At 37.2% G+C, this 18839-nt stretch overlaps 1 protein-coding gene and 1 long non-coding RNA gene across 2 annotated transcripts in view; one reads left to right on the top strand and one right to left on the bottom strand.

The window, feature by feature from the left end:
- The first annotated feature begins 202 nt into the window (after positions 1-202).
- On the top strand, positions 203-18300 carry LOC309651894. The gene is made up of 3 exons (XR_014258444.1): positions 203-885; positions 1201-16138; positions 18247-18300. It is a non-coding gene; the product is annotated as an uncharacterized lncRNA (long non-coding RNA).
- The window catches only part of NBDY (negative regulator of P-body association), a 26041-nt gene continuing 17561 nt past the window's right edge, over positions 10360-18839 (bottom strand). Inside the window, exon 3 of the mRNA XM_082445036.1 lies at positions 10360-18342. The gene's annotated coding sequence lies outside the window, so the exon portion shown is untranslated. The remainder of the gene's footprint in view (positions 18343-18839) is intronic.

The raw sequence follows: 18839 nt of genomic DNA, 5'->3' as shown, positions 1-18839 counted from the left end.
TCGTAGAAAGTGGCCAAGTTGTTGAGGAGCCCAGCTGAAGGTGACATCGGTGCTCTGTGAGCTGGACTATGGATGGGGATGAGGATAATGGGATATTGGTGCCTCAGTGGCTGCTGCTGCTGCTGCTGCTGTTGATGATGATGATAATGATGATGGTGATGGGGAGAAGGAGGAGGAGAAGGAGGAGGAGGAGGGGAAGGAGGAGGAGGAGGAGGAAGGTGATCTGATTGTTTCCCCACCACCACTGCACACCGTCTACTCTCTGGAAGGTAAAGGCAGGGGCGGAAGCCTCCGTGGGGGCAGGGAAAGGGGTGACTGACATTTCTGGAGCCACAGTGCCATCCAGCGGAATGTGTTAAGTGAAAATCCCAGTCTGCCGAGACCTGTCTTCAGACCTGCACAGGGATCATCAAGGCTCTGTTGGGCTGCCTGGGCTCTGCCTAAGGCCCAGGAGGTGTCCCCCATGGGGTTTCAGCGGCCTTAGAGGGCCCCGTGCCTGCCAGTGGGACTCTGTGGTGAAAAGCAGGAGCTCTGCGATTCTTGCACACAGGAGGCAACTCCCAGACAGACCAACCCAGGGAGCGGAGTTTCCCCTGTCAGCCATTTTGGGTGTGGTCCCAGAGGAATTCTGCAAGTTTTCCTCTCTTGTCCCCGCTGTGGTGTACCGGGGTGCCCTGCCTCCTGCCACACTGGAGTCAAGTGGCCCCTTTTCTCACCGGCAGCTGCACAGAATGGAAAGTCTATAGATGTTTTCACTCATGGAACACAGAACTGCTGATGTTCTCTTTTGAGCTCCCCTGTTGGAATATGTGTTTCCTATTTGTGCTTTTTCAGCTTGTTTATTGTTGTGTGTGAATTTGTGATAGACATTTTGTGTTTTTGAATGTTTGTGTGGGTTTTTTTTTTAATAAATTTATTTATTTATTTATTTATTTATTTTTGGCTGTGTTGGGTCTTCGTTTCTGTGCGAGGGCTTTCTCCAGTTGCGGCAAGCAGGGGCCACTCTTCATCGCGGTGCGCGGGCCTCTCACTATCGCGGCCTCTCTTGTGGTAGAGCACAGGCTCCAGACGCGCAGGCTCAGTAATTGTGGCTCACGGGCCTAGTTGCTCCGCGGCACGTGGGATCTTCCCAGACCAGGGCTCGAACCTGTGTCCCCTGCATTGGCAGGCGGATTCTCAACCACTGCGCCACCAGGGAAGCCCTGTGTGGGTTTTCAAAAAGTAATTTTTTGTTTTAGTTTTTTAGTGGTATGATATGTTTTGTTTTGTTTGTTTGTTTTGAGTTCATGTGTTCCTGTTTCTTTTTTGCCAAATAGACTGTGTTTAATTGTGGTTCTTTTTGAATGTAGAGGTCTCATTATGAAAGTTTTAAAATGTTTTTTCAGTTCTTCAATTCAGGAATGGTCTTAGAATGTTCATAGTGTAAGTTATGTTTTTCTTTTTTTGTTTCTCCCTTATTCTTATCTCCTCGGTCTCCCTTAGACGTAGGGAAAGAAAGCTTTGATAAAATATTGCGTCAGCTTAAAATTTGTTCGGGGTTTTCTTTAAGATATACGGGAAAATCTGAAGGAACATTCTGGCCAACCCTATAGCTCGTATGTTGTTCAAACAATTGAAAGAGAAGTACCATACGATGCAACAATCCCACTTCTAAGTACATATCCAAAACAAATTAGTGTCTGTAAGATACATCTTAATTCCCAGATTCATTGTAGTATTATTCACATTCGTCAGGTATGACATAACCCATGTGTCCGTTGAATGATTGTTGGATGAAGAAAAGAAAAATTTATATACATTTATAAAATGGAAACTTATTTGTTGGTGAGGGGTAAATACAAGTTTTACTTTTTGGAACTTTGTGGAAATTTTCCCCCCAATATTTTCAGTCCTCAGCTGGTTGAATCCTTGGATGTGGAACCCACCGATACTGAGGGCCGACTGTATCTTAAGTGGACAACAAATTCTAATGTGGGGAAAGTTTTAGCATATTACATCCAATATTTCTTCACCAATGTATTCTCATACTACCCATGTGTGAGAGAGCTATTCTTACTGAAAATTGGTATCATTAATATTTAAAATAATAAATAGTCTTACAGGGGTCATATGATGATCTCCTTTTTTTTTTTGATGATCTCCTTTTTAAATCATTTTTACCACCCAAGCACTAACATGTGTCTAGAGACAGTGTAGATTCTTTTAAATTTTAATATCTTACATATGGGCTTCCCTGGTGGCACACTGGTTAAGAATCTGCCTGCCAATGCAGGGGACACAGGTTCAATCCCTGGTCTGGGAAGATCCCACATGCCGTGGAGCAACTAAGCCCCTGTGCCACAACTACTGATCCTGCTCTCTAGAGCCCGTGAGCCACAACTACTGAAGCCCGCATGCCTAGATCCTGTGCTCTGCAACAAGAGAAGCCACAACAATGAGAAGCCCACGCACCGCAACGAAGAGTAGTTCCCGCTCACTGCAACTAGAGAAAGCCCTTGCACAGCAAAGAAGACCCAACACAGCCAAAAATAAAAACAAATAAATAAATTTATTAAAAAAAACCTTATATATATTTTAATTTTTCCACTTGTCTGTCGTTTTCTTTTCACAAACTCCACTAATGTATTGGTTTCTCTTTCACTATGAGATTATTTTTGACATATTTTAACTTTTGACATGACTTTAACTCTTTCCTATTAGATGGCCTTTTCTTATGGCATTTTGCAGAATAAATATTCTAATATTTTATCTTGTTAAATATGTTATTTTTTGTCTTTTTTGACTTCTGATTTATGTATCAGACTTGAGAGTATTCTTTTCCAAATGAAGAGTTATTATTTCCTCTTTTATTCAACTGTGGTGAAATTCAAGTATCATAAAATTAACTATTATATTTTATTTTTAAAAATTTATTTATTTATTTATAATTTATTTATTTTTGTCTGTGTTAGGTCTTCATTGTTGCATGTGGGCTTCCTCTAGTTGCAGCGAGCAGGGACTGCTCTTCGTTGTGGTGCACTGGCTTTTCATTGCAGTGCCTTCTCTTGTTGCGGAACACAGGATCTAGGTGCATGGGCTTCAGTAGTTGTGGCTCGTGGGCTCTAGAGTGCAGGCTCAGTAGTTGTGGAGCATGGGCTTAGTTGCCCCGCAGCATGTGGGATCTTCCCGGACCAGGGCTCGAACCCGTGTCCCCTGCATTGGCAGCCAGATTTTTTTTTTTTTTAACATCTATATTGGAGTATAATTGCTTTACAATGGTGTGTTAGTTTCTGCTTTATAACAAAGTGAATCAGCTATACATCATATACATATATCCCCATATCTCCTCCCTCTTGTGTTTCCCTCCCATCCTCCCTATCCCACCCCTCTAGGTGGTCACAAAGCACAGAGCTGATCTCCCTGTGCTATGCGGCTGCTTCCCACTAGCTATCTATTTTACATTTGGTAGTGTACATATGTCCATGTCACTCTCTCACTTCGTCCCAGCTTACCCTTCCCCTTCCCTTGTCCTAAAGTCCATTCTCTACTTCTGCATCTTTATTCGTGTCCTGCCCCTGGATTTATCAGAACCTTTTTTTTTTCTTTTTTTTTTTTTAGATTCCACATATACGTGTTAGCATGTGGTATTTGTTTTTCTCTTTCTGACTTACTTCACTCAGTATGACAGACTCTGGGTCCATCCACCTCACTACAAATAGCTCAATTTCATTTGTTTTTATGGTGGAGTAATATTCCATTGTATATATGTGCCACATCTTCTTTATCCATTCATCTGTCAATGGACACTTAGGTTGCTTCCATGTCCTGGCTATTGTAAATAGAGTTGCAATGAACATTGTGGTACATGACTCTTTTTAAATTATGGTTTTCTCAGGGTATATGCTCAGTAGTGGGACTGTTAGGTCGTATGGTAGTTCTATTTTTAGTTTTTTAAGGAACCTCCGTACTGTTCTCCATAGTGGCTGTATCAGTTTACATTCCCACCAACAGTGCAAGACTGTTCCCTTTTCTCCACACCCTCTCCAGCATTTACTGTTTGTAGATTTTTTGATGATGGCCATTCTGACCGGTGTGAGGTGATACCTCCAAATTAATTATTTTAAAGTAAACGGTAGCATCTATCACTTTCACAATGCTGTGCAACCTCCACCTCTATCGAATTTCAAGACATTTGCAGCAAGCAAAAGGAAATTCTCTACCCATTAAGCAGTTTTCCACTTCCCTACTAACTGCCTGCCTCTGGCTGCTTTTCATCTCTACAGATTTACCCATTCTGGACATCTCATATCAATGGAATTATACAGTATGTGACCTTTTCTGTCTACTTTCTTTCACTTAGAATGTTTTTGAGTTTCATCCATGTTTAGCATGTATCAGAACTTCATTGCTTTCTATGGCTGAATATTATAATAGTTGATTTTATATATATACCACAATTTCTTTATCAATTCGTTCCTTGATTTGGGTTGTTTCCACATTTTAGCTATTGTTAAAAGTGCTGCTATAAATATTAGTGTGTAAGAATTTGTTTCAGTGCCTGTTTCAGTTCTTTTGGGTGTATATATAGGAATGGAATTTCTGGGTTGTATGGTAATTCTATGTTAACTTTTTGAGAAACAGCTAAACTCTTTCCATAGCAGCTGCACCATTTCACTTTTCTATCAACAATTGTACCAGTATTCCAATTTCTCTACATCCTCACCAACACTTATTTCCTTTATTTGCCCCCAATTATAGCCATCCTCGTGGGTTTGTAGAGTTCTGGTTTAGATTTGCATTTCCTTTATGACTAATGATGTTCAGCATGTTTTCAAGTCCTTATTGACATTTGTATATCTTCTTTAGAGAAATGTCTATTCAAGCTTCTCCATCCTTCATGGAAGCAATCTAAGTGTCCATCGACAGATGAATGGATAAAGAAGATGTGGCACATGTATACAATGGAATATTACTCAGCCATAAAAAGAAAAAAAATTGAGCTATTTGTAGTGAGGTGGATGGACTTAGAGTCTGTCATGCTGAGTGAAATAAGTCAGAAAGAGAAAAACAAATACCAAATGCTAACACATATATATGGAATCTAAAGAAAAAAAAAAGGTTCTGAAGAACGTAGGGGCAAGACAGGAATAAAGACATAGATGTAGAGAATGGACTTGAGGACACGGGGAGGGGGAGGGGTGGGCTGGGATGAGGTGAGAGAGTGGCATGGACATATATACACTACCAAATGTAGAATGGATGGCTGGTGGGAAGCAGCTGCATAGCACAGGGAGATCAGCTCAGTGCTTTGTGACCATCTAGAGGGGTGGGATAGGGAGGGTGCAAAGGAGAGGCAAGAGGGAGGGGATATGGGCCTATATGTATGCGTGTGGCTGATTTACTTTGTTATACAGCAGAAGCTAATGCACCATTGTAGAGCAATTGTACTCCAATAAAGATGTTGAAAAAAAAAGTTTCTCCGTCCTTCTTAAATTTGGGCTGTTCGTCTCTTTGTTGTTGAGTTGTAAGAGTTTTTTTCATATTCTGGATATGGGCCCTTACCAGATATATGATTTGCAAATATTTTCTCCCATTCTGTAGATTGTTTTCCCTTTCTTTATGTCCTTTGCTACCCCAAAGTTCTCAATTTTGATGAAATCCACCTATTTGTTATATTTCTTTCATTGCTCCTGCTTTTGGTGTCATAATCAAACATTCACTATCAAACCCAAAGTAAAGAAGATTTACATTTGCTTCTAAGGGTTTTATGTTTTAGCTCTTGTAATTAGGTCATTGATTCATTTTGAGTTGAATTTCTTATATTATTTTGCACACGTGGATATCCAGTTTTCCCAACACCATTTGTTGAAGAGACTGTCCTTACTCCATTGAGTGGTCTTGGCACCTCTGTTGAAGTTCATGTGACCATATAGGTTTATTTCTGGGCTCACTAGTCTATGCTAGTATTCTATTTGTCTGGCTTCATGCCAAGAGCACACTGTTTTGATTACTGTAGTTTTGTAATATGTTTTGAAATCAGGAAGTATGAGTCCTACAATTTTGTTCTTTTCCAAAATTGTTCTAGCTATTTGGGGTTCCTTAAGTATCCATGTAAATTTTAGGATGAGCTTTTTCTATTTCTGCAAAAAAAACACACAAAGCCCAAGAATTTGGATAAGGACTGCATTGAATCTGTATATCATTTTCAGTAGTATGCACATTTTAACAATATTAAGTTTTCCAATCCATGAACATGGAATGTCTTTCCATTCATTTGTCTTCTTTAATTTCTTTCATCCATATTTTGTAGCTTTCAGTATACAGGTCTTTCACCTACTTGGTTAAATGTATTACTAGGTATTTATTTCTTTTGGATAGTCTTGTAAATAGGGCTGTTTTCTTTTTTTTAATTAAAAAAATTTTATTTATTTATTTTAACATCTTTATTGGAGAATAATTGTTTTACAGTGGTGTGTTAGATATGGGGATATGTGTATATGTATAGCTGATTCACTTTGTTATAAAGCAGAAACTAGCAGTGAAGTAAGTCAGAAAGAGAAAAACAAATACCGTATGCTAACACATATATATGGAATCTAAAAAAAAAAAAGTTCTGAAGAACCTAGGGGCAGGACAGGAATAAAGACGCAGATGTAGAGAAGGGACTCTCTTCTTAATTTTCTTTTTGGATTATTCACTGCTGGTGTATAGAAACAGCTGAATTTTGTGTTGACTTTGTATCTTGCAACTTTACTGAATTCTTTTATTAGCTCTTGTAGGGTTTTTTGGTATGTGGATCCTTCGAGATTTTTAATATATAGGGGATCATGTGATCTGCAAATGGAGATAGTCTTACTTCTTTCTTTCCAATTTGGATGCCTTTTATTTTTTTTTCTTCATAACTGCTCTTGTTAAAATTTCCAGTGCAACGTTGAACCACAGTGGTGAAAGCAGGCCTCCTTGCCTTCTTGATCTCAAGAGGAATGCCTTTACTCAGTTAACATTAAGTATTGTGTTAGCTGTCTGTTGTTCATAGATGTCTTTTATTACATTGAGGAAGTTCTCGCTATTCTTAGTTTTCTGATTTTTAAATCATGAAATAGTATTGGATTTTGTCAAATGCTTTTTCTGCATCAATTGAGATTATGTGTTTCCTTCCTTCATTTTATTAGTGTAGTGTATTACATTGATTGATTTTCTTATATAGAACCACCCTTTTTTATTTCTGAGATAAATCCTACTTGGTCATGGTGTATAATCAGTCTATTTCTCCCCCCCCCCATATATATAATGCAGTGTTGGATTCACTTTCCTAGTATTTTGTTAAGGATATTTGTATTTATATTCATAAAGGATATTGGTCTGTATTATTTTTTTTCCTGTGGTTTCTTGTCTGGCATTTATATCAGTGTAACTCTGGCCTCATAAATTAACAGGCAGTGTTCCCTCCTCTTCTATTTTTGGAAGAGTTTGTGAAGGATTGGTGTTAATTCTTCTTTAAATATTTGGTAGAATCTATCAGTGAAGATGAGAGAGATTCTTGATTACTGATTCAGATTTTCGTTTTTTTCTTAAGTAGGTTTCAGTAAGTTGTGTACGTTTAGGAATTTGCCCATTTCATTTAGGTTAACTAACCTGTTTGTATGCAATTGTTCACAGTACTGTCTTATAATACTTTTTTATTTCTGTAAGGTAGTAATGTCCCCACTCATTTCTGATTTAGTTATTGCTTTAGTTATTTGTGTCTTATCCCTTTTTTCCTTGGTCCAGGGAAAGTTTTCTCAATTTTGTTGATCTTTTCAAAGAACCAACTTTTGATTTTGTTTGTGCTATTTTTTTCTATTCTCTATTTTATCTACACTCTAATTTTTATTATTTCCTTCCTTCTGCTAGCTTTGGGTTTGGTTTGTTTTTCTTTTCTTGGTTCCTTAAGTTATAAAGTCAGGTTTTGATATCTTTCTTCTTTTTTAATGTTGACATTTACCAAATGCATACATTTGGTATATTGTGTTTTCATTTTAATTTATCTCACAGTATTATATTATATTTCCCTCATGATTTCTTCTTTGACCCATTTGCTGTTTAAGGATGTGCTATTTAATTCCATCTATTTGTAAATTGTCCAGTTTTCCTGTTATTAATTTCTAGCTTCAGTCCATTTTGGTGGGAGAAGATACACTGTATGATTTAAATTTGTGGACTAACACATGGCCTATCCTAGAGAATGTTCCTGGCAATTGAGAGAAATGTGTACACTACTGTTGTTGGATGGAGTGTGGTATACTTGTCTGTTAGATCTACTTGTTTATAGTGTTAAGTCTGCTATTTCTTTATTGGCCTTCTGTCTACATGTCCTATCCATTATTGAAAGTAGAGTATTTGCCTCCAACTATTATTGTCTATTCCTCCCTTCAGTTTCTTCGAAATTCTTGATATTTCATTTTGCATTGTCATAGATAATACATGTGCTACAACATTTTATTTCATTGTGAGGATACCCATCCAAATGGGCATAGACTTTCGGGTTTTTCTGACTGAAGCGTTGTTGAAGTCTTTGTTTCCCTCTTGGAGCATTACCTTCATGGGCTATTTTAGTATCTTATTTCCTCATAGGCACCATTAGGGTGCCCAAGAGTTCTAAGGTTTTTATAAGGGTTCAAACAAAAACCTGTCAGTCAAAAGAGCACATACTCTGTGATTCCATTTATACAAAGTTCAAGAACAGGCCAAATTAACCAATGGTGATAGAAGTGACAATAGTGGTTACTTCTTGAGGGTACTGACTTGGAAGGGGCACAAATGGGTCTTCTGAGTTACTGGAAATGTTCTATATTTTGTTTTAAGTGGTGGTAGTTACACAAATGTATAAATACATATACAAATTCACTGAGCTATATACTTAAGATTTATTACTTTACTATGAGTTATATCTCAATTAATAAGCAAAACAAAGAAAACAAACCAATGAACTTCTGTTGTGTACTTTATTTCTTTTTTAACAATCCTAATCAACCAGATGGAAAGATACTACACTGAGAATTCAATTCAAATCAATGTGCATCTACCAAGTGTGTATATGATATTTGCAGTAATAGACAAATACCAGGCAGAGAAGTAGCAAAGAGGAAGTAGTCACATCTAGAGACTGAGGACAGAAAATGAGGGAATATTTTCCTGAGACTAGGACAACTGAGAAGGGCTTTGAAGAACAAAATTCATGAGGTAGACAAGGGCCTAAAGATATTAGAGGGAGCCAACTGTGCAAAGAAATGGGAATGAAATAACAAAGTTCAAGGAAAGCCTAGTGGAATATAAAATATAAGAAGAGGGTTGTAGAAGTCTGGGATGGGGGGTAGGAATTAGAGGCAACAAGCAAGGCTTGAGTAAGAGGATTATCATAGAGAATCTTTTAGGTCATGCTAATATTTTATCATAGAAAACAGGAAGTCACTAAAGGATTTTAAGTAGGGAAAAATATGGTTAGACACTAATTCTAGAGGCTGTACCAAGGGTCAACAGGCAGTAGTGGAAAAAGCTGGAGATCAGTTAGAAAACTATTATTGTCATTTAGGAGAAAAATGGTAAGGGTCCAAACAAGGGTATGGGAATGGAGATATGGAAATGGAGATTTGGAAATGGAAAAGAAGACAAATTCATGAGATATTTTGAAGGAATAATAATTATGATTTCATGACAGATTAAACTGTGGAAGTGTGAAAGGAGAAATATGACATGATGCCCTAGTTTTTGCCTTGGGAGTATTAATACCAACAAGAAAAAGGTTTGTGGTGCTGCTGGTGGAGCCATGAAAAGTTCAGTTTTAGCTGTGTTCAGTTTGAGGTGCTGGTAAGGCATCCACATAGAAAAAACCAGCAGGCAGTTGGCTTCATGAGTCTGAAGCCTGCCATAAAGACTTGTGTTGGAGATACAGATTTGGGAGTCATCTGCATAATGTTTAATTTAACTCAAAGAAGTGAGTGAGATTGCCAAGCAGAAGTGAGAATCAAAACAAGGAGATTCAGGAACCACCAAATCTAAGGATCCAGATAGAGTATTCAGAAAAGGAAAGTGAGAAAACAATGAAAGAGGAGAACTGGAAGAGAAGAGTGTCATAGAAAGGAAGAGAGGAGATAATTTTAAATGTCACAGAGGGTCAAGATAAGGACTGAAAACAATTCACTAGATTTGTCAATTAGAGTTATGGTAACCTCTACCACAAAGCATAACGCATGGCCATTCTCACAATTTCCTGCATCTCTACATAAAGTTTATTAACATTCTCACCCATTTTTATCTTCTTTCCTCTGGTTAGTTTTCTCAATCCTATCTAGCCCACTTTCTTAAATATTTTAATGCCTATTTTAATATCATGAAATTAAATACACAAAATTTCAAAACTTTATTATCAATAATATGAAAGAGAAATACAAAGAAAGTAGTTTATAAAGAAATAAGATGTATTTCAATATGTAAATGCTGGGACATAACACTAAAAGACATATGCAGAAAAATATACAGAAAATGCCTGTAAATGTGGCAACTACAAATGATAACTGATACAGGTGTGTTATTACTGTTATTTCAAATATCCAAGAGCAGCATTTTTGTATGTGACATGATTTTCCAAAATTATGAACATTCTTGGTAACATCATGAACAAAACAAAGTAAGATCTTAAATTGGTTTACATGGTAGTTGTATTCTGGGAAAAGTCAGTGTATATTAAAACTTTCTTCTTTGTATAAAAAATGGAGTTCAATTCAAGGCCTAGATCAACGTAAACATACTTTTCACCTATATGAATATCCAATGGGATATTCAAGTTGTATGGGATATAGAAAAACTATTTTTTGTTTAGGCTGTCCTTCATATTGCAGGACATTTAGGAATCTTGACCCTGCCCACGATATGCCAGGAAGCCCTCCATCATTATGATAGTCTGTTTTTTTTTTTTTTAATTTTTTGGCCATGCCACGTGGCATGCGGGATCTTAGTTCCCCGACCAGGGATTGAACCCGTGCCCCCCTACAGTGGAAGCACGGAGTGTTAACCACTGGACTGTTAGGGAAATCCACATTATGATATTCTAAAATGCTTCTCACAAACTTTCAAACCATCCTTTGGGTTTATACTACCTTCATTGAGAGCCATTACTCTATTCTCGTCCAAAGAAGAAAAGTGCTTCCCTTGGCACTGCATCACCCTCTAACAACTAGGCCTATTTCTTTTCCTTCTCAGTTATTATGAATTGTCTTCTCTCCTAGATCATCAATCTCTCCCTCTTTTCTCGTTACTTTCAGCCGATACATTTTCTCAAATTTCTACCATTTTCTATATCATCTAATTTTTATCTTCCCCTTCTCATCTAAACATCTCCTATGAGTGGTCTACACCAACTAGCTTCAATTTGGCACCTCCTAGTCACTCCTTAACCCACTGCAATATGGCTTTTGCTCTAACAACAACGTTGAAACCATTCATGCTAAATTCACTAATGAACTTAATTCACAAATTAATGGTTATATTAATCATGGAATGGACAAAAATTTGGGCTAAAAGTTGTCCAGCTATCTTTAAAAATGGGATCACATGAGCCTGTAGACAAGCCTCTTCAGATCAAAGGCTGAACTGAGGGCCATAATTAAATAATTTCTTAAACCCAGGGAGGATTCCCAAAAGTGTTTGTAAATAGATTACCAAAGTAGGAGGCCACTGGTCTGACTAAACTAACCATACCTGATAGGAAGTTTTGGGGAGGCCCTCTCCCCTAAGCTAAACATTCCAACATAAATAAATGGGTCCTTCAATATCATTGAAGTAGTCACCCAATTCTTTGAAAAAGAAAAAAAAAAAAACTGTCCTTGTTTTACAAATCTAGTCCTTACAGAGCCAGAGGTATGGCTCCAAAAATAATCCAAAACCCACCAATCGTTTTACCACTCCCCAAACCTTCCCTATTTAAGAGGCTCTTAAGTATTAAACAAAAGGAGAACAAAGTCATCCCAGTAGGAACTTGCCTTTCTCCTCCCATGCTTTTGAAATGCAAATATTCTACCTGGTTTTCTGCAGGAACCTTTATCTCTGCCATCTTTTTAAAATACAAGTTTTGAAAAAGAGGCAGGTAATCTGGAACTTATCAAGGACAAATAAAAGTCTTAAGTGTCTTCTCCATAAATATTAGTAAGAAAAGATTTAACCATCTAGACAGGTGACCTTGATTTGTATATAAATATTCATAAATATGAAGGAAACTGGCCAGAGTAAATTTCATGTTCACGTGACCTAGAAAATATTCAGTATTAAATTAATGTCTGGTATTATCTCCAGCTTTTTGATTTGATTAATATAGACGTCTTTAAAGTCATCAATGTTAAGTATAATACTTCTCTTGTACCTAGGTTTACTAGAGGTCAAATAAGACCTTTACTTGGTATGATGAAATTTTTATAAGTGAATTAAATGCAAGTGAGATAAGAGCTTCTGGATGAACTTTTTAGGAATAATTATGTTTTAGGAATGTCTACTTAAAAATAATCTCTCCAGGGTGTGGAGAAAAGGGAACCCTCCTACACTGTTGGTGGGAATGTAAATTGGTACAGCCACTATGGAGAACAAAACTAAAAACAGAGCTACCATATGATCCAGTCATCCACTTCTGGGCATATATCTGGAGAAAACCATAATTCAAAAAGATACATGCACCCCAATGTTCACTGCAGCACTATTTACAGTAGCCAGGACATGGAAGCAACCTAAATGTCCATCAACAGAGGAATGGATAAAGAAGATGTGGTACATATATACAATGGAATATGACTCAGCCATAAAAAGGAATGAAGTAATGCCATTTGCAGCAACATGGATGGACCTAGAGATTGTCATACTGAGTGAAGTAAGTCAGACAAAGACAAATATCATATGCTATCGCTTATATGTGGAATCTAAAAATATGGTACAAATGAACTTACTTACAAAACAGAAATAGAGTCACAGATATAGAAAACAAACTTATGGTTACCCAGGGGGATGGGGGAGGGATAAATTGGGAGATTGGGATTGACATATACACACTACTATATATAAGATAGATAACCAACAAGGACGTATTGCACAGGGAACTCTACTCAATACTCTGTAATTACTTATATGGGAAAAGAATCTAAAAAAGAATGGATATATATATGTATATAACTGATCCATTTTGCTGTACAGCAGAAACTAACACAACATTTTAAATCAACTATACTCCAATAAAAATTAATTTAAAAAATCCAGATATTTGGAAATTTACTTGATATTTAGAGTTGTTCTAAATTAAGTGGTGGAAGTTTATTGGATAGCTAGGTCATTCCCAAATAAAATAAGATACTGAGATATAAATTACTGAACAGAGAAACTAAAGGTATTTAGCACTAATGATAAATATGTTTGGTGCCACCCTGAGATATTCTCTATAAGAAAGCATATGTTTTTAGAAATCATTAGTATTTATGTTTACCAATCTACAAAAAGTCCTGGTGTAGAACACAGTTTATGGTTGCTTAAGGAAAGCAGGGTGTGTGTTTTAAACAAAAGAAGGTATGAGGAAGGGCATTACATTCTCTTAAGGGAAAAGAGTAATTTTTGTCCTACAGCTGGTTGCTCCTAAATGGAAAGAAAAGGGACAAAGTAAAATAGATACAAAAAGTTGTAAAAGGTTTGTGGAAAAGGAAAAGGAAATTTAGTTGGGTAAATGGATTTTGTTGGGAGTGGGCTGGGGCAAGAATGGATTTGGTTTCTCCCTCCAAAGTTTTCTTAAAATGCTGCTTTTAATAACAGATTGTATGAGTTTTCTTTGCCTTTAAGTGATCTGTATTTGCTTTTGAGATCTCTTTTAACTTTGGTTAAGGAATAAGTATTGTCTCACAGTGACCTATGATCTTATTCGACCAAGTGTTTTGAAACTTTTTCACAAACTTCCCAAGTAACAAATTTTAATTAAATTTCTTTTGACTTCCAGCTAACTTTGGGATGCTTTAGAGGGCCACTGAGGTATCTTAACAAAAAATATTTAACTAGCATTATTTGGTATGTTAAATTACATGGAGAACATTATCACATGAGCAATAAACCTACTTAAAATACACTGTATGGATGAATGGCATTAATATAGACATTCTAAAAATTATATAAAATTTCTGAAATTTGGATATGTCCCGGTATAATGCTATAGTTCTAGTTGTTATCTTAAAATGTTGTATGTCACAACAGTAACCAAGCTTCTTTATTGATTTCACTGTAATCAGATGTTTAACCATGTATGTTAAAGTCTTTTGTCATTTATAAACAGTTATTGTTGTACTGATGCTGTTGCAAAAAGTGCTTCATCTTCAAGAAGATTCATAGGAAGGCTACAGAAGCAGTTACAACAGTTCCACATCAATATGTTGGCTACATGAGGATTCCAGGATTCCAGTCCTTACTACCCTCTGACTCAAAACAAGAAGCCATCCTGCCACTGGGGCCCCTAGATCAGGCATCCAGAGATTTTTACTCCCTGACAGGCAGGGTTGACACCCCTAGTCAGCTCTGAAACAGCTACAGAAGAGAGACCATCACCCCTCTGCTTCCCATAAGATTATGGGAGTAAAATCTCTGAGCGGGGAAGGAAACAGGAGAGGAGGAGGCATGGCACAACCTCTAAAATAATGACATAGCCCTTGAGGATATGATATAAACTGGTTAGAACTACCTAGGTCCAAGATGGTGGAAGATTCAACTTCCAGTAGACCTTGGGCCTCATTATATGCTCATTGTAATACACTAGCATGCTAAAAGACACACCCACAGGTGCCATGGCAGTTCTGAGGCCGACCATAAAAGGTGAAAAAGTGGGCAGTGGCACAATTCTTGAAAATCCCCACCCCTTTGCCAAAATAGTGGGAATAATCCTCGCACTCATTAGCCTATGAAATTACCCATCCCATAAAAACTGACCACCCCATATTTTGGGGCCTCTTGCCTTCTGAAATGGCCCACACTCTGTCTATGGAGTGTGTATCTTCCTAAATAAACCTTCTTTCACTTAAAAAAAAAAAACAGAAAACAAACTAACCTCTTCTGGGAGAGAGAAGTGGAAAAACCAACCTCTTCTGGGAGAGAGAAATGGACAGACAACCAGCCAGGCTACTAGATAAATGCCCTGAGGAAGGAAAATATTATGGCAGAATAGACATGAGAACTCCCTTTAATTCTGAGCACTTCTATAAACGTAGACAAGGAATACGATGCTATTTATAAACTATAATTCCATCTGTGTCCAAAAAAGTGTGACTATTTCCCAAGGGGAAAGTAAAAAGTACCCACATAGCTATCCGTAAAGTCACTGAAGGGCATCAAAGCCTTACATTCTGAAATCTCCTGAACAGCATTCTGTAACAAGAAATTGAAAGTTAAAGAACAATTTGACATCGTGCACCAACTAATATAAAACACTGAGAAGAAAAAAACCTCACTTCAGTGGTATTCCTTGACAAAAGTACATAAGCTGAATCTAACCATGAGGAAACATTGGAAAACTGAAATCGAAGGAAATTCTATAAAATAGCTGTGTTATATCTTCAAAAACATTTTTTTCTTAGACAAAGAAAGTCTAAGAAATTATTGTAGATTAAAGCAAACCAAACAGACATGACAACTAAATGGAACATATGATTCTGGAGTGGATCCTGGACCAGATTTTCTTTTCTTTTTCTTTACCTAAAGGACATTTATTGGCATAATTGGTAAAAAATAAATAAGGTCCTTAGGAAACACATACTGAAGTGTTTTTGAGTCATGAGGCAACTTATTGTCTAATGTTTCAAAAAATATATGTGTATGGGCTTCCCTGGTGGTGCAGTGGTTGAGAATCTGCATGCCAATGCAGGGGACACGGGTTCGAGCCCTGGTCTGGGAAGATCCCACATGCTGTGGAGCAACTAGGCCCGTGAGCCACAATTACTGAGCCTGCGCATCTGGAGCCTGTGCTCCACAACAAGAGAGGCTGAGATAATGAGAGGCCCGCGCACCGTGATGAAGAGTGGCCCCCACTTGCCGCAACTAGAGAAAGCCCTCACACAGAAACGAAGACCCAACACAGCCATATTTAATTAATTAATTAATTAATTAAAAAATATATGTGTACATATAAAAGAAGAAATAAATGTATAAATATAACTATAAATATAAAATATAAAAAAATCATGATTCTTAATATTTATCCAAAGGAGTTGAAAACTTATATCCACACAAAAACCTGCACATGGCTGTTTATAGCAGCCTCATTCATACTTGCCAAAACTTGGATGCAACCTTCAGTAGATGAATGGATAAATAAACTGGTACATCCAGACAATGGAATGTTATTCAGCATTGAAAATAAATGAGCTATCAGGCCATGAAAAGACATGAAGGAATCATAAATGCATATTACTAAGGGAAAGAGGCCAATCTGAAAAGGCTACATACTGTATGATTCCAACTACACGACATTCTGGAAAAGGTAAAACCATGTAGTCTGTAAAAAGATCAGTGGTTGCCAGGGGTTGAGGGGGTGGGATGAATAGGTGGAGCACAGAAGATTTTCAAGGCACTGGAAATACTCTGTATGATGAATACATGTCATTATACATTTGTCCAAACTCATAGAATGTATAACAGCAAGAATGTACATTGTTCAAGAGTAAAAATATAACTATGGACTTTGGAATACAATGATATGTCAATGTACGTTCATCAAATGTGACAAATGTACCACTCTGGTATGAGATGTTAATAATGGAGAAGGCTATGCATGTGTAGGGGCAGTGGGCATATGGGAAATCTCTGTTCCTTCCTCTCAATTTTGTTATGAACTTAAAACTGCTCTTAAAAAAGTCTTTAAACAAGGTCAACAAACTTAGCATCGTCAATAATGAATGGGACCAAATGGCATTTTGTCCCTCCTGATGTGATGCAATAGCAAGGACACAGCATCACCTATGTAGATTTCTTACTAAAAATGCTCAAATTAGTCTTGGGAAAGCAGACAAGTTTGGATTGTGGGATGAATGTAGGACAACTGCCTGGACTCATCCAAAATGCCAATGTAATGAAAAATTAAAAGAAAAGGATGGGAAGGTGTGATTCAAGATTTTAAAAGACTAAAGGGGCATGACAGCTAAATACAGTGCATGATTCTTGACTGGATCCTGGATCAAAACAAATAAAAAGATATAAAGGATATTGTTAGGACAACTGGGGAACTTTGACATGAATAGTATATTAGATAATTGCATCAATGTTGAATTTTTCTGAGTGTGATAATAGTAATGCACTCGTTCCTAAGAGATACACATCAAAGTGTTTAAGGTTGAAGTGTCACAAGATCTGTAAGTTACTTCCAAAAGGTTCAGCAAAAAAAAGTGTATATATATATATCTACAAAGAGAAAAAAATATGTAGAAAAATAAATAATTGATGTATCTACATGAAGGATGGCTTTTGATGTTCCTGAAGAGTTGAAGTTTCATAAAATAAAAAATTGGTGAAGAAAATAATGTTTGGAGCTATGAAGTTTATCCTTAATTCTAATTATACATCCTACTGGTAAATTCAGAAGTAAACCAATGCATTCAATTTTTTTTGGCAGAACATTTTCTGAAAAATAAAAGAAAGGAAAAAAAGAAATTAAGTAAGTAAAAGGATAGAAAACAGAAATATCATCCAAACAAAGTCTATCAAACAAAATAGACTTTAAATGTAAAAAGGTCAAATGAGTCACTAAAAAAGATAAAAGGTGTATCTATTTTAGACTTGTATGCACATAATAATAAAGCCTTGAATATATAAAGCAAAAACTTACAGAACTACAAGAATTTGACAAATCCACAATTACAGTGGGAGATTTTTAATTGCTCTCAATAATGGATAGATGTAGCAAACAAAAAGAATTAATAGTAATATAGAAGACAAACAATACAATTAACAAGTTTAATGGACTTTTATAGAATGCTACATGAAACAATTAGATTATACAAAATATTTTCAGGCACACATGAAACACATAAATTCATCATGTTCTCTAGAACATAAAGCAAATCTCAACATATACTAAATAATCAGTATCATGTAAACCATGTTGTCTGTACTAAGTGCAATTAATTGGAAAAGAGTAACAAAATATTAAGCTAAAAAATATCCATGTGACCTTCAAGATGGCAGAGGAGTAAGACGTGGAGATCATCTTTCTCCCCAGAAATACATCAGAAATACATCTACATGTGGAATGACTCCTACAGAACACCTACTGAATGGTGGCAGAAGAACTCAGACTTCCCAAAAGGCAAGAAACTCCCCATGTACCTGTGTAGGGCAAAGAAAAAAAGAAAAAACAGAGACAAAAGAATAGGGACGGGACCTGCACCTCTTGGAGGGAGCTGTGAAGGATGAAAATTTTCCACACACTAGGAAGCCCCTTCACTGGCAGAGAAGGGGCGTGGCAGGGGGTAGCTTCAGAGCCATGGAGGAAAGCACAGCAATAAGGGTGCAGAGGGCAAAGCAGAGAGATTCCCACACAGACGATCAGTGCCGACCAGCACTCACCAGCCTGAGAAAGCCCACCGGGGCGGGAGGGGCCTGGGAGGTGAGGCTCCAGCTTCAGAGGTCAGATCTCAGGGAGAGGACTGGGGTTGGCTGCGTGAACGCAGCCTGAAGGGAGCTAGTGTGCCACAGCTAGCCAGGAGGGAGTCCAGGAAAAAGTCTTGAACAGCCTATGAGGAAGGAGACCATTGTTTCAGGGTGCGTGAGGAGATGGGATTCAGAGCACTGCGTAAACGAGCTCTAGAGACAGGTGCGAGCTG

The sequence above is a fragment of the Balaenoptera physalus genome (assembly GCF_965194825.1).
Source record: "Balaenoptera physalus genome assembly, chromosome: X".
Lineage (NCBI taxonomy): Eukaryota > Metazoa > Chordata > Mammalia > Artiodactyla > Balaenopteridae > Balaenoptera > Balaenoptera physalus.
Note: the sequence above shows the minus strand (reverse complement) of the source record. Positions and strands in the feature narration are given on the sequence as shown.